Source organism: Pleurodeles waltl, chromosome 1_1, assembly GCF_031143425.1.
Source record: "Pleurodeles waltl isolate 20211129_DDA chromosome 1_1, aPleWal1.hap1.20221129, whole genome shotgun sequence".
Lineage (NCBI taxonomy): Eukaryota > Metazoa > Chordata > Amphibia > Caudata > Salamandridae > Pleurodeles > Pleurodeles waltl.
In genome coordinates, this window is record NC_090436.1 from 812,977,041 (window position 1) to 812,993,365 (window position 16,325).

Here is a 16,325-nt window from a genome sequence, read left to right on the forward strand (position 1 = left end):
ATGATCCGAAAACCACACAGCGCGGGTTGCAATCTCACCAGCCTCCATCAGTGATGCTGCATGTCGTTTCTCCAGCTCCGTCCGCCGATTTTTCAGTCGCATTACAGGCAAGCGTTGATTTTCATCCATGAAGCAAGCGGTGCGTCGATTTCCCAGCCACAGATCGGAATCCCGTCGATCTTTTCCCCGCACAGCGTTCTATGCGTGGATTTTTTCCTCTTAGGCTGCCAGCTTCTTCTTTCAGGGTCCCAGAAACTGGATGGGCACCACAGGGCAGAGTAGGAGTCTCTCTAGAGACTCCAGGTGCTGGCAGAGAGAAGTCTTTGCTGTCCCTGAGACTTCAAACAACAGGAGGCAAGCTCTAAATCAAGCCCTTGGAGATCTTCACAAGATGGAAGGCACACAAAGTCCAGTATTTGCCCTCTTACTTTAGCAGAAGCAGCAACTGCAGGATAGCTCCACAAAGCATAGTCACAGGCAGGGCATCTCTTCTTCCTCAGCTCTTCTCCAAGCAGAGGTTCCTCTTGGTTTCCAGAAGTGTTATAAAGTCTGTGGTTTTGGGTGCCCTTCTTATACTCATTTTCTCCTTTGAAGTAGGCCTACTTCAAAGCAAAGTCTCTCTTGATTGTGAAATCCTGCCTTGCCCAGGCCCCAGACACTCACCAGGGGGTTGGAGACTGCATTGTGTGAGGGCAGGCACAGCTCTTTCAGGTGTAAGTGACTACTCCTTCCCTCCCTCCTACCACAGATGGCTCATCAGAAAATGCAGACTACAACCCAGCTCCCTTTGTGTCACTGTCTAGTGTGAGGTGCAACCAGCCCAACTGTCAAACTGACCCAGACAGGGAATCCACAAACAGGCAGAGTCACAGAAATGGTATAAGCAAGAAAATGCTCTAAAGTGGCATTTTCAAACACACAATCTTAAAATCAACTTTACTAAAACATTTATTATTAAATTGTGAGCTCAGAGACCCCAAACCCCACATGTCCATCCGCTCCCAATGGGAATCTACATTTTAATCAGATTTAAAGGTAGCCCCCATGTTAACCTATGAGAGGGACAGGCCTTGCAACAGTGAAAATTGAATTTAGCAATATTTCACTGTCAGGACATGTAAAACAAATTACTATGGCCCTCATTATGACATTGGCAGTAAGCCCCGCTGACCGCAATGCCGACTGCCGCCAACATACCTTATGACACACACATAGCAATCCTTCACTATACGGACACAGACACAAGTCCGTCAGTGCTAAACTGGCGGTATCAAAACCCACACCGTTACGCCAACAGAGCTATGCCCACAGCATTATCACCCACGAATCACTGCATCACAGCTGGCCTATCCGGAGCTGGATGGGCGCTTGAAGGCATCACAGCAGCCACATGGGGGGAGTACAGTTTCAAAATCTGTAAATTGCGCCTGGTGAGTTAGTCTCTGGGTCAGGGATGTGGGCCTGTGGGTACCCCTGGGCCAGGCCGGACATTGCAGGGTAGGTTCCATGTTGGGCAGGGGCTGATTCACTCCACCCCCAAACATGCTAGCGGGCATCTACAGCTGGGCAGGGATCTGTGGGTCTCATGTATGCTGCTATTGGCGTTAGGTATTAGTGTCCATGACCTGGTGACTAGCATTGTGAGTGGTAGTGCATCGCCTAGTGCGTAGGGCTGTCCCCTGTGTGTTGTGTATCCCAACGGTGTAGTTGACCAAGTGTATCCTCTGTCTATCCCCCCCTTTTTGTTTTGTCACCCTGTCCTTCTGTGCATTAGCATTATCTGGCGGAGGAGCAGAGGCACCGGCGATGGAAGAAGCTGCATCCCACATGGCCCTGGAGGCCAAATCCACTGACCGTAAGGGCACCAGTGGGATGGAGGGCAAGGGGAGCACCACGGCGGAGACAGGAGGGGACAGTTCTGACAGTGATACTTCCTACGATGGAAGCTCCCTGCTGGTGATGGACAGCTCTGTGGCCAGCCCAAGAACAGGTACAGCTGCCACCCCTGTACCACCACCGCCCTCCCAGCAGCCCCTCAGCAAGTTTCCTGTGCCTGCTCGCCCGGAAGATGGGCATCTCCTTTGCCCCAGGCACCTCAGGCCCTGCCCTAGTTAGCCCTGCTGCCCTGAGTGAGGAGGCTATTGACCTCCTGCGATCCATCTCTGTTGGGCAGTCAACCATAGCGAATGCCATCCAGGGCCTGGCATGGCATTTGCAACATACAAATGCATTCCTGGAGGGCATTCACTCTGGCATGGCGGCCGAACATAGATAATTCAAGGCTCTGGCCTCCTCCCTGATGGCAGCCATTGTCCCTGTCTCTAGCCTCCCCCCCTCCAACTTTCTCTACCCAGTCCCATTCCGCTGAACCCCAACCTATCCCAAGAACACAATCAGACCAGCCTGCACCCAAGACAACATGCAGGAGTGGCTCAGGCAAACACAAGCACCACACAGCATTCCACAGGCACTCACACAAACACCATCAAGAAGCAGGCACACCAACATCCACTGCCTCCACTGTCCCCCCCTCCTCCTCGCCAGCCACCTCCCTTCCAGTAGCTCATACCTGCATGTACTAGATTCTCATTCACTACCTCCATCACCATCACGCCTATCACTACATACCCCTCACTGGCAGTCACCACCCCGACATCCATGCACACGTCCCCTGTGTCCTCTCCCACTGTGTCTGTGCCCCCTTCTCCCAAAGTACACAAACACAAGCACTCAGACACCCAACAGCCATCCACCTCACAGGAGCATCCAGCCCATGCACCTGCACCCAAACACAGCAGACAGACACCTCCTACAACCACTTCCTCTTCCTCCACTCCCAAACCTTCACCCTCTTCCCGCCCTGGTGTCCCTAAGAAGCTTTTCCGCTCCACCCTTCACCTCTTCCCTATTCCTCCCCCCGTCCTTCACTTCGGGCCAGGGTGGGCAGAGCACAGGCCAGCACCTCAGCCACCCAGTCCACGGCCTCTGTAGTTTCGGCAGCTTCTGCTCCAAGAAGACACCCATTAGCACTGGCAGTGAGCCTGCACCCGCTGCCAAGGGCAAGGCCAAGGAACAACCACCAGCTGCCAAGGGAAAGAAGGGACCACCAGCTGCCAAGGATGCACCACCAGCTTCCAAGGGCTAGAAGGGACCACCAGCTGCCAAAGATGCACCACCAGCTGCCAAGGCCAAGGATGCACCACCAGCTGCCAAGGACAAGAAGGGCCCACCAGCTGCCAAGGATGCCCCACCAGCTGCAAAGGCCAAGGATGCACCACTAGCTGCCGGACCACCAGCTGCCAAGGATGCACCACCAGCTGCCAAGGCCAAGGATGCACCACCAGCTGCCAAGGGCAAGGAGGCACCACCAGCTGCCAAGGCCAAGGATGCACCACCAGCTGCCAAGGTTAAGGAGGCACCACCAGCTGCCAAGGGCAAGGGCAAAGGGCCTGCCCCTGCAGGCAGGAGGGACAGGAGGCCTGGTGCTGTGACACGACCTGAGCCCCCACCACAAACCATGCTGCTTCATCCGTCCAGGGTTGAAGAGGAAGTGCTGGAGCCTCCCCCCACCACTGGCAGCGCCGACACCAGCACCGCCAGCAGCACCGCCACAGCCACCAGCACCACAGGCAGCAGCCCCAGTGGGCAGCCATCCGAGGCTGCAGGGGAAGGGCTGGAGCCTTCCCTCACCACTGGCAGCACCGACACCAGCACTGCCAGCAGCACCGGCACTGCCACCGGCACCACTGGCAGCAGCAGCAGCCCCAGTGGGCAGCCATCCGAGGCTGCAGGGGAAGGGCTAGAGCCTTCCCCCACCACTGGCAGCACCGACACCAGCACTGCCAGCAGCACCGGCACCACTGGCAGCAGCCCCAGTGGGCAGCCGTCCGAGGCTGCAGGGGAAGGGCTGGAACCTCCCCCCACCACTGGCAGCACCGACACCGGCGCTGCCACCACTGTACAGCCGTCCCAGCCGGCGGATGGACTGTAGTCCTGCCTCTATGGAGTGACATGCATCCTGCCCACAGCAAATCCAGTGGATCTGACACCCAGATCTGTGACCTTGCACTCCCCATGTGCTGCATCACAGGGCACAAAGCCCCCTCCAGAACCAGTGGAAGAAGGCATTCACTCACCCCCTCCTTGCAAGGAAGAAGCACACTGGGCACAAAGCACCCTCCAGAACCAGTGGAAGAAGGCATCCACTCATCTCCTCCTTGCCAGGATGAAGCACACTGGGCACAGAGCCCCCTCCAGAACCAGTGGAAGAAGGCATCCACTCACCCCCTCCATGCCAGGATGAAGCACACTGGGCACAAGGCCCCCTCCAGAACCAGTGGAGAAGCCATCCACTAGAGAGGCTGTGGCCTCCCCAGGACCAAGCAGTGGGCAAACCACCCACTTGAGAGACTGTGGCTTTGCACTCCCCAGGACTAAGCAGTGGGCAAACCACCCATTTGAGAGACTGTGGCCTTGCACTCCCCAGGACCAAGCAGTGGGCATGTAGCCCTCTCCAGGAGCAGTGGGGTTGTACCATCATCTGGCTGAGGTGCCCATCCTTCCCCTTCCCCCTGAGGTGCCTGTGTATTTTCGAGCTGATGCCCCAGCAGTGTTCTCTCCGTATTGAGGCAGGAGTCAAGTGGGGCCTTGTCCTATGTGATATAGCCCTGTGGCCCACGGACATTATGGACTGGGCAGTGTCCCTCCATTTGAATATATGTAAATACTGTTTTGATTTTGAAGCACACTTTTCTAGTATTTTATCTTATTACAATCACTTTAATCAATTCCTTTTGTCCTTGCATTATTCCTGAGGGGTACGGGGTGGATATGTAATGTTGTTGCATCTGGTTGTGTGCATGGTGTTGGGGGGGGTGGGTGTTGCGTGTTGCATGTGTGTGTCACTCTCTTTTTCCTCCCCCCTCCCCTGTGTGGTAGGCGGCAGTACTCACCGTGGTCGTCGTTGCTGGTGTTGGTATTCCTGGTGTAGTAGGAGGTAGACCAGCATGGGGAACACCTGCAGTTCGGGCTCCATGGCGTCGTGGTTCTTCCTTGAGTCTCCAGAGATGAGTTGTTTCCCTTCTGTGTACTGTTTCCGCCTGGCTTTTGATTGCGGTACCACCCCGAAAAAGGTGGCGGATTGGTGTGTCATAATACAGTGGCAGTTACCGCCGCGGTGCTTGTTGCTACCACCATGGCGGTCGGTGTGTAATAAGTGGCTGTCTATGTTGGCATAATTCAATTTATATTACCCTCAGCCTGTTGGCGGTATTACCGCTGCTTTATCACTGACTGCCAGGGTTGTAATGAGGGCCTTTATTTCCTACCTTAACCATACACTGCACCCTGCCCTTGGGGCTACCTAGGGCCTACCTTAGGGGTGTCTGACATGTAAGGAAAGGGAAGGTTTAGGCCTGGCAAGTGGGTACACTTGCCAAGTCGAATTTACAGTTAAAAACTGCACACACAGACACTGCAGTGGCAGGTCTGAGACATGATTACAAAGCTACTTATGTGTGTGGCACAACCAGTGCTGCAGGCCCACCATTTGATTTACAGGCCATGGGCACCTCTAGTGCACTGTACTAGGGACTTACTAATAAATCAAATATACCAATCATGGAAAAACGAATTGCATACACATTTTGTAAAGGAACACTTGCACTTTAGCACTGGTTAGCAGTGGTAAAGTGCCCAGAGTAACAAAAACATCAAAAACAGAGTCCAGCACACACCTGGGAAACAGAGGCAAAAAGTTAAGGGAGACCACGCCAAAGGATGAAAAGTCTAACACTTTGCCACATTATACCGCTCATGATGGCACATGCCCTGCAGTTTTAAATAATAACCGATCATGAGGTGTTAAAAATAATATTTGGAAATCTGCCTCAGAAAATTGATCAATGTGGAATCAAACTGCAAGGGTACTCATACTCCATCCAACACAAAACTGGGAAGGTCAACAACCTAGCAGACTACATGTCCCACCATCCATTCACAAAAAAACAAAGCACACCATCACCCACCGAACCATACCTGAACCTTGTAATGAGTTACTGGACACAATCATAAATGTTGCACAACATCATTGAGGAAGCCACTCGAGAAGACTGTGGTGGTCATTCTGACCCTGGCGGTCTTTGACCGCCAGGGCGGAGGACCGCGGGAGCACCGCCGACAGGCCGGCGGTGCTCCAATGGGGATTCCGACCGCGGCGGTAAAGCCGCGGTCGGACCGGCACCACTGGCGGGGTCCCGCCAGTGTACCGCCGCCCCATTGAATCCTCCGCGGCGGCGCAGCTTGCTGCACCGCCGCGGGGATTCCGACCCCCCCTACCGCCATCCAGATCCCGGCGGTCGGACCGCCGGGATCCGGATGGCGGTAGGGGGGGTCGCGGGGCCCATGGGGGCCCCTGCAGTGCCCATGCCACTGGCATGGGCATTGCAGGGGCCCCCGTAAGAGGGCCCCTACATGTATTTCACTGTCTGCTGCGCAGACAGTGAAATACGCGACGGGTGCAACTGCACCCGTCGCACAGCTTCCACTCCGCCGGCTCGATTCCGAACCGGCTTCATCGTGGAAGCCTCTTTCCCGCTGGGCTGGCGGGCGGTCTGAAGGCGACCGCCCGCCAGCCCAGCGGGAAAGTCAGAATTACCGCTGCGGTCTTTCGACCGCGGAACGGTAATCTGACGGCGGGACTTTGGCGGGCGGCCTCCGCCGCCCGCCAAGGTCAGAATGAGGGCCTGTACTCTGACTGAAGTGAAAAGGCAGCTGCAGAATGGACAATGGATACACATTGATAAAAGCTAATTCGAAGAAGGAGTGAACCTGAAAGACTTATTAGAATTCTGTTAAATACAGGAAGAAAGTATAGTGCCTCAAAGGTGCCTAGCACTAAGAGACACCTGAATAATAAGTCCCAGGTGAAAAGTAATGGACCTCGCACATGAAGGACAAAGGGCAATAATAGCAACAGAAAGAGTGCTACAAGATTGTGTAAGGCTCCAAGGACTGAATGAACTGGTGAAGGACATATTCAAAGATTGTCACCGGTGCCAAATAGTAAGTGAAAAACAAAAATCAACACAGCTTCAAATGTTCTCGTTATTGGAAGAAGTCTGGCACACCATTGCACTAGACTACCCTGGCCCCATACAATTAGGCAAATATGTGATGACAGTGAGGGATGAATACTTAAGGTCTCTCATTGAAAACAGATATCATCCACCAATGCAAAATCAGTCTTCCCAAATCTGGATGAAAATATACAAAATGTTGCGTTCTAGAGACAGTCAAGTGTCATGTACATCTAAATTTTAAACACTAGAAAATCACACCCATCTAGCCACAAGCCAATGGCATGGTGGAGCGTTTCATGTTATCTCTTAAGAAAATTACTCAACAAGCCAACTTGGAGTACATATCACTACAACAAGCCCTAAACATGATTCTAAAGGCCTAGCACAGCACACCACAGAGCACAACTGGACAATGCTCTACCACCCAAATATATAGGAGTCAACTTCAAATCCAAATACCAAAATGGAGCCATAATTTAAAAAAAGAGTGCACTCACAAGTCACTCACAGAGATACTGGTTTGAGACACAAAGGCAGAAGAGAAGATGAAAAAAAAGACACTAACATCTGAATATATACCTAAGACTCAGACATTCAGGCAGATGATTGAGTGCTAATAACACTTCAACAGGCCAGGAAGACAGACAAGAGATATTACCACTGCCTGCTGGGAGCAGTTGAAAGAAACAGCCCAATGGTAACCACCAGTGAACCGAAACAAGCAGATTAGCCAGAACACGTTTCACTACAGACAATGCTGCTGCACAACCACTGATATACAGGACAATTTGAACACGATATTGGTTGCTGACTGGGAGAGTGAAGAACCACACACATTAGAACCACTACCTGCTGAGGGGACCATCCCAGCCACCGTTAAGTTAAAAATAGCCTGCAGGTGGCCCATGAGACTCATTAAAGAAATGTAGTACATCTTTAAGTGGGTGATATGATGTCATGAACAGTGTGAAAGACTGTGAAGAAAGTCCTGTTCACTATATCCCAGCAAGCTAAACATTCTGCATGGTACAGTTTGATCAAACAGTGATCCGATCACTTACTACCCTGTAAAGGCAGTGTCTCTAAATGACAGCTCAACAGAGAGCTAATGTTTTGTGCAGAATATCTATGAGAGCTAGTACCTCCTGTGTTACATGACTTTATAAAAAGCAATGTGTTTACTAATATCTTTGAACAGAGTAAAGGGTGTGCGTAAAATACCTCAAACAAACAATAGCCCTGGGGCTGCTACATTTTACCAGAGGGAAGATGAGGGTTAGTGAAGTTTGATTTCAAATAAGAGGTTTGTAATAGAGTTGTACACAGAGTGATTGGTTCACTTCTTTAAGAACATTCCTTCTCTACAAATAGGTCTGTAGAAGTTACATGTTGGGTATAAAATAGTTTAGTAAGTATTTCACCCCTGCACAAAGGAGTCTCTTCTGACAAAATATGGCAGCAAGGTCTCTACTGCTACCTCTGAACAAAGTAAAGGGTTAGTGTAGAAGGTCTTAGACAAACAGTAGACCTTCTCTTATGGGATTTAAACAGGATGCAGTTTGTTTGTGGAAGAGTTTTATTAAAGAGTGACTACTCCTTATGGAAGTCCATACAGAGTGACTGGTCCGACCCATAATCCCTTGTAATAGCTCTTGTGACCTTTTATTTTTGCTTAATAATTCATCTTGACTACCTGTACTTTACTTGTATTGCCTCATGATTGACTTAACCAGTTTATGGCACTGGTACCATAGTAATACAAGCTCTTTCCCCGCCCTGTACAACCCGACTCACAAAACATTTGTGATATTGAATGAAAGACCTTGGTCTAGGGGCAAGTGGGCAAGTTTCATCAAGATTCACCAGTAGAAGTCTGCCAATGACTCCTGCGTGACTCTTGTGGGTTGCACAAAAATTTGAAAATCAGCCAATGGAAAAGCCCATACTGTTAATCAAGCAACTATGCACCATGCAAACATCAGCTAATCATAACCTAACCTTCTTTCGTAAATGCCAAAAATCTACCAACTGCAGTTATATGTTAGTCAGCCATAGCTCCGAATTGCTCCTGAAGCTTACACATTCTGCTGAGCAGTCCTGTTGGGACTGAGATCTCCATACAGCATACAGCACCATGGTTTACCTCTGGAGCTTGGGACACAGCTTCATCCATTGGGCTAGAAAATATGCCATTACTTGTGGTATTGACAAAAATCTTGGATTTCAAAACTTGCAACATAACTTGGTTTGGCCATAGAGGTATGAAGTGGCATACATTGTTACCAATGGTTACTAGCATTTTGGATTGTGATCATCAAGACCTGATGATAGCGCACTGTGGTGGCAATGACCTAGGCACAATCACAGGTGTTGCCCTTGAAATCCAAATGAAGGAGACGTTTTGACAATTGATGTCTTTTTTTCCTCAAACTGTCTTTCTATATTCTAATATATGTCAAATGCAGAAATGGCAGTGATCAAAAAAGGTTTGTCCTACGATTGTAAAATCCAATGAGCATGTCAATAAAAGCTTCTGCTTTCCTTTGTGATTATGACATGGGCTCCATATAACATAAAACATTTGGTTTGATATGCCAGGTGTCTTTAGACAAGATGCAGTGCACATCACTGCAGAAGGGAACAAGATGTTTCTTAATAACATCAAGGAATGTATCCAGTTCTATGTGTAACCGAACATTACAGACTATGTACACTGAGGGTCTGATTCAGAAAGGTAAATTTATACTGAAAGTCTATGTTTATGATTTTTTGTATTCACAAAGGTAAGTTACAAGTAGTATTTTTACATCCGCACTCGGGCGGAGCTTCGCACTTGATGTGGAATCTGCACACTCGGGAGGAGAATCAGCACACATGGCAGATTAAATGTAATTACAACCACCTGCAGACAATTAACACCACCTGCAACCCAGCACATAAAAGCAGCACGCTTTAAGGCTCTGGCCTTTCAACACTGACACAGCACATACCTGCTCTGTGCCTGGAAAAAGTGCCCATACCATGCTAACTTTGACGAGGAAGCTTAATTACACTGAGGAGAAAGCAAACATGATTGTCACCTTTGTAGTAAGACACTACAAGAGGTTGCATGGCCTTCCACCCCATGACAACAGTGCAACACAGAAGGCAGCCCTATGTCAGAAGCTGGCAACTGCATTTACTGCTTTGGGGGTGGAAGTCCGCACTGTCACTGACATAAAGAAGAAGTGGCAGGATGAGAAGAGACAGATGAAGGAGAAGTACACCAGGACAGATGTGTCCAGAGCTCTCCCTGGTGGACCTACTGGACCGTGCCTCAGACTCACCCCACTTGAGAAGGATACCCTCTCCACCATGTACCTCCAACTGCTACAGGGGGTGTTTGAGACTGCTGAACAGAATGTGGTGCCAGGGAGTATGTGAAGAAACATTTAATGATGCAAAAAGCTACATTTGTTTGACACACTGCAAATGTGGCTATGGAATTAAGTTATAGTTTTGTGCAAAAATACAGAGGGGCATATTTACAAGAAAGTGGCACATCATAGATGATGGACCACTTTTCTTGTGCTTCATTGCGCCCCCTAATGACACCATGTGTGCTCCGTATTTACAATACGGCACACCATGGCGCATGTTAAGCCAATGGCATCAAATATGTTGATGCTATTGTGGCCATTTGGTGGATTAGTGCCCAAAAATATGCCGCTAATCCACCAAAGTCAAGGGAGGCCGACTGAATACAATGGAAGTGTCACTTTAACGCCTGCCTAACACAGGCATTAGAAATTATGCTCAAAATGGCGCAGTGAAATCTTGTAAATTTCACTGTGCAATTTTTCTGGGCCTCCTAACTGTGGAACACCCCTTTGCATACATTATGCCTGGCGCAGGCATAGTGTGGCTCAAGGGGTTACAAAGTGGTGCCATGCTTGCATGGCACCACTTTGTAAATATGGCACAATGAAAATGCCTCCTTAATGCCACATTAGTGTAAAGAAAATGACGCTATTGTGATGCAGGGGGCTTGTAAATATGCCTCACAGTGAGTTAGACTCTCATGAGTCTCATTTGCTCTATTACACTACAAGTTCCAGAATCCTTAGTGATGGAAATGTTAACATCCAGTTTCTCATTCACAAACAGTGATCAATTACTGCTGGTGAATTCATTAGGCACTGGTACATCTCAACTAGAACACCTGCCTGAGTTAATGACCATCACTGTTGTCTTGTAAATGCGATGGAGTAAATATGTGAATTGTTATACATAAACATAATTTGTTGATAATATCTGTTGACTTCTCATTTACTTTGCCACTTACAGGCAGAAGAGAGTCACACACTCAAGAAGAGGCCCCTGCACTTTCAGAGAGGCAACATCATGGGGCACATCAAGCCATTCCACCAGCACAAACTGCTGCATACCTATGGCCTGAAGAGGGTCCCTTCTACTATACTGTGATCGGATAACGCATAGATATTTTACATAGATTCTATCAATAGTCCCAAACATGTGAAATGAACTAGGAAATGTGGCACATTATGGCCCTCATTATGACATTGGCTGAAAATATTGAATACTGCCGCGGAGGCAAACATCCATCCACCAGATTATGACACATACACACAAAACCGACAGAAAACAGCCACAACCACATCCGCCAGGCCCACTGAACGTGATAAACTGTCAGTACTACCACCCATACCATTATGCCACGAAAACAACGCCCTCCAAATAATGACCAACGAATCACCACAGCGGATATTCAACGGTGGTAAACCATTGGTGGTGCACACCGCCGCGGCAGATATGGCCACCGAAAAACAAAACAAGACAACAAAAAAACACACCTGCACAAAGGCACACACCCCACACACCCATCAATAGCACTATAAAACACCCCCCCACATCACTCACAATCCTTTGCAAACACGAGAAGACCACTACACTTTGCCACGCGAATCCCAGAGAGAACTGCACACACATATCGCAACTACCCATTCATCCGTCATGCACCACACACCACACACACCACCACTTCACACATCACCCTCTGCACAACACACTCCACACAACACCCATGTCCCCACCAAGGCACCCGCAGTTCACTGACAAGGAGTTCCGGGTCATGGTGGAGGAAATAGTCAGAGTAGAGTGACAGCTGTTCGGAGAAAAGGTACAGCAGATCTTCATTGCCAGGAAGATGGCGCTATGCTGGAGAATCGTGGACAGGGCGAATGCTGTGGGACAACATCCATGCAAAATGGACGACATAAGGAAGAAGTGGAACGACCTACGGGGAAGGTGCATTCTATTGTAGCAAGGCACCAGCTCGCCATCAGGAGGACTGGTGGTGGACCCCTCCAACTCCTCCCCCACAGCTGACAGTGTGGGAGGAGCAAGTCTTGGCAACACTGCATCCCGAGGGACTCACCGGAGTAGCTGGAGGACTGGACACTGATGAGTCAACATTTACTACCTATTACCCCTCATACCTGCATGCCACCATGACCCCTCACCCTGACTCCCATCACCCCACTCAATCCCACACAGTGCACCACCCCAATTACCAAACCTGAATGCCATACCCTGCATGCCATAACCACTGCATGCACATACCTTCCATCTCTGCATGCACACCCACCACGAATGCATGCACAGCATGGAGAACTAACAGTCCCACAATCCATCACCATACACAACAAAAGGTGGGAGGACAACAGCAATAACATTGGGAAAGCTAGTAATACGGAATATGTCAGAGACATGTAGCATAATACATCACTTACATCCCTACAGGTGCCCCAGCCAATGTCAGCCGCAAGGCGGTGCCATGGCTACCCGGTCCCCGACCAGAAGACGCCCCCAGTGATGACAGCAACTCAGGAGCTCTGGATCTGGATGATCTCCCTGGCCCATCTGGGACCACTAGTCAGTCAGCTACCGAATCCCACAGCCAGTCCACCACAGAGCACCCCAGACCTCTATCCCCAGGACACCTCAATCAGTAGTGTGCCCACCTGTACAGGGACCCGAGCCCAGAGCGCACAGGCAAGACAATGAGGGTCCTGGTGTCAGTGGGAGTGGGCACACCATTTAGGGGACACAGGCACAGGGGGCCCGAGACACTTGGAGGACAGATGTGCACCACGGGAGGACAGGCCCAGGGAACCGACTGCCCAGGAGGCACTCAAAAATGTCCTGGGGTCATACCAACCACCCCAGGACAGGATGGGAAAGGTGATCAATATTATGCAGGAGAACCAGCGGATGCAGAGGGTACACCACCAGGAGGTAATGGAGCATTTGCAGGGCCTAAATGGCAACATGGCCTCCATTGTAGGGGTACTGGGTGACATGGCCAACACCATGCGGAGAACAGAGCACACCAGCGGGCCACTTCCACTAGCCATTCTTCCCAGCAGCCATCAACATCTGCTGCAGCTAGTGGACAGGAGGTCGTGCCACAGGACCCACAGGCCACTAGCACCCCTCCCCCTTCAGAAGGTGAACCACCCTGCAAACGTTACCTATGACCCAGACAGATACCAGAGACAGTTGCCAAGACCAAGACCACCGCCAGGAAATGAGCCCCTCTAGAATGTCCCCCTTGTGTTCCACTGTGTCACCATGTCCACTTTGAACTGCCATTGCTACCCTTCCTATGGCCCCTTGGACACTGGACCTGTGCAACAGACTGTCTCACTACACTGGACTTTTCCCAACCATCTCCCGCACTTTGCATTGTATACTTGATTAATTAATAAACACCCTTGGACACAACTTGAGTAATAGTGCTTTATCTGAAGGTAATGTACAATATATTGAACTGTATTGAACTGCATGATCCTGTCCAAATGTCCTGTAATATGTTGTTCCATTCTACATATGTGTCTCAGCAGTCTGTACACATCACAGCATTACACTGTTGTAACCACACCAACATCTGCAATAAGGGAAGGCATAGGTGACAGTCAGTTGGGATGCAAAGGTAGTGACTGGCATTACTGGCACAGCACAACACTTAAATGAAGAAATGTTTAGTTCAACAGTCTTACCTGAGTGTCATTGGAGGTACTGCTGTATTATATGTATCCTGTTGTCCACATCCTCCTCCTCTTCCTCCTCCTCACTGTCCTCACTGTCCACTGCTGCCACAGGTGCATTGTCACCCCCGTCCTCCTGCGAATAGGGCACATGGTGTCTGGGGACCAAATTGTGCAACATGCAGCACACAACAACAATCTTGCAGACCTTCTCAGGGGAGTAGAATAGGGATCCACCTGTCAGATGGAGGCACCTGAACCTGGCCTTCAGGGGACCAAAGGTCCTTTCAACAATCCTCCTGGTACACCCATGAGCATCATTGTACCTATTCTCAGCTCCTATTCTCGGATTCCTAACAGGAGTCAAAAGCCAAGACAGGTTTGGGTAGCTAGAGTCACCTGGAAGAAGTGAGGGACACACATTAGCCTTGCACAATGGCATGGGGTATGACTCCTGAAGGCATACACTGACATATATAGGGTGGGGACTCAGGCTCACCTATAAGCCACACTCTGTGCCTCTGTAGTTGTTCTATCAGCTGTGGGATGCTGCTATTCCTTAGGAGAAAGGCATCATGCACCGACCCAGGATACTTGGTAGTGACGTGGGAGATGTACGGGTCAGCAAGGCACACCATCTGGACATTGAGTGAGTGGAAACTCTTCCTATTCCTGTACACCTGTTCATTGGCCCTGGGGGGGGGGGGCTAAGGCAATATGGGTCCTGCTAACGGCCCAAATCACATGTTGTATGTGTCCCATTGCATAGTATCCTGCCTTCACAGTGGGCAATTCATGTACCTGGGGGAATGTGATGTAGCTGAATGTGTTTGAGCAAGGCAGCCAAAGCCCTTGCAAGCACAACGGAGAACATTGGCTGTGACATTCCTGCAGCCAAGCTCACAGTCTCCTGGAAAGAGCCTGTTGCCAGGAAATGGAGCACTAATAGAGGACTACATCTCCACTGCGTGTGCTGCTGTTACCTGTGTCTGGAACTTGCCATGGCCCATGCAACAGGGGAAAGACCTTCACGTTGGAGGAGTTGGAGAGGCTTGTGGATGGGGTCCTACCCCTGTATGGGCAGTTGTATGGGCCTTCAGACCAACAGGTGAGTACATCATGCATACATTGCATGCAACATGGCTGCATGTAGATGTGTGTGTCTGCTGGCTGTGTGTCATTTGGGGGATATGGCTGGTGGCAGTGTTAATGCAGAGTTCCGGGTCATGTGTGTGGCTGATGAGGGGCAAATGCAGTATGTAGGCCATATGTGTGACAGGCTGGACTGTGTGGTTCATGTTGTCCCTCTGTCTGTGTTTCCTCTGCAGGTCAGTGTCCGTCGGAAGAAGGGCCATCGCCAAGGTCGTGCGGACCCTGGGGGTCCATAGCTGGCGGAGCACCCACTGCAGGAAATGGTGGGAGGACCTGAGCTGCTGGGCCCAGAAGATCGCAGAGGCCCAGGTGAGGACGGCCTCCCAATGAGGGAGGAGTGCCTGTCAGAACCTGATCCCCCTGATGGCCCACATACTGGTAGTGGCCTACCCAGAGCTGGATGGGTGCCTGAGGTCATCCAGCAGACACAAGGGGATGAGTACAGTGTGTGTGACAACCATCTTTGTTGCCTGGCATGGGATTTGGGTGCAGGGTTCTAGTCAGTGAATCCCCCAATATGCCAGTTTACACATTGCTGCGTGGTCCAGCTTTGCTATTTTGGGTGTAATACATATTTTTGATAGCTAGGTAGCTGGCTTTCCATAACAGACAGGGCTTAGTTGGCCCCTTTTGGTGTGTGGATGGCAGTGTTTGGCTTCTACCTGCTGTGGTACCCAGCCAATGGTATGTCAGTGTGGTCCATACTGCCCATTCTTCGTCTCAGTGAGTTATAGTGATGTGTATGCCATCTGTGCTGTTGGTGCTGTGACTGACCCTGTGCTCCCTTTCTTTCCCCCCCTCCTTTTGCCATCCTGTCCATGTGTGCATTAGCATCATCTGGTGAAGGAGCAGGGGCACCGGCGAGTGAGGGAGCTGCAGTCCACGGGACCCAGGAGGCAGAGTCCACCGACGCCGAGGGGACCAGTGGGATGGAGGGTGAGTGGAGTACCACGGGGTACAGGAGCTGATAGAACGGACTCTGATCCCTCCTCCGATGGGAACTCCCTGGTGGTGGAGGACCCCTCTGGGACAACCCCAGCTACAG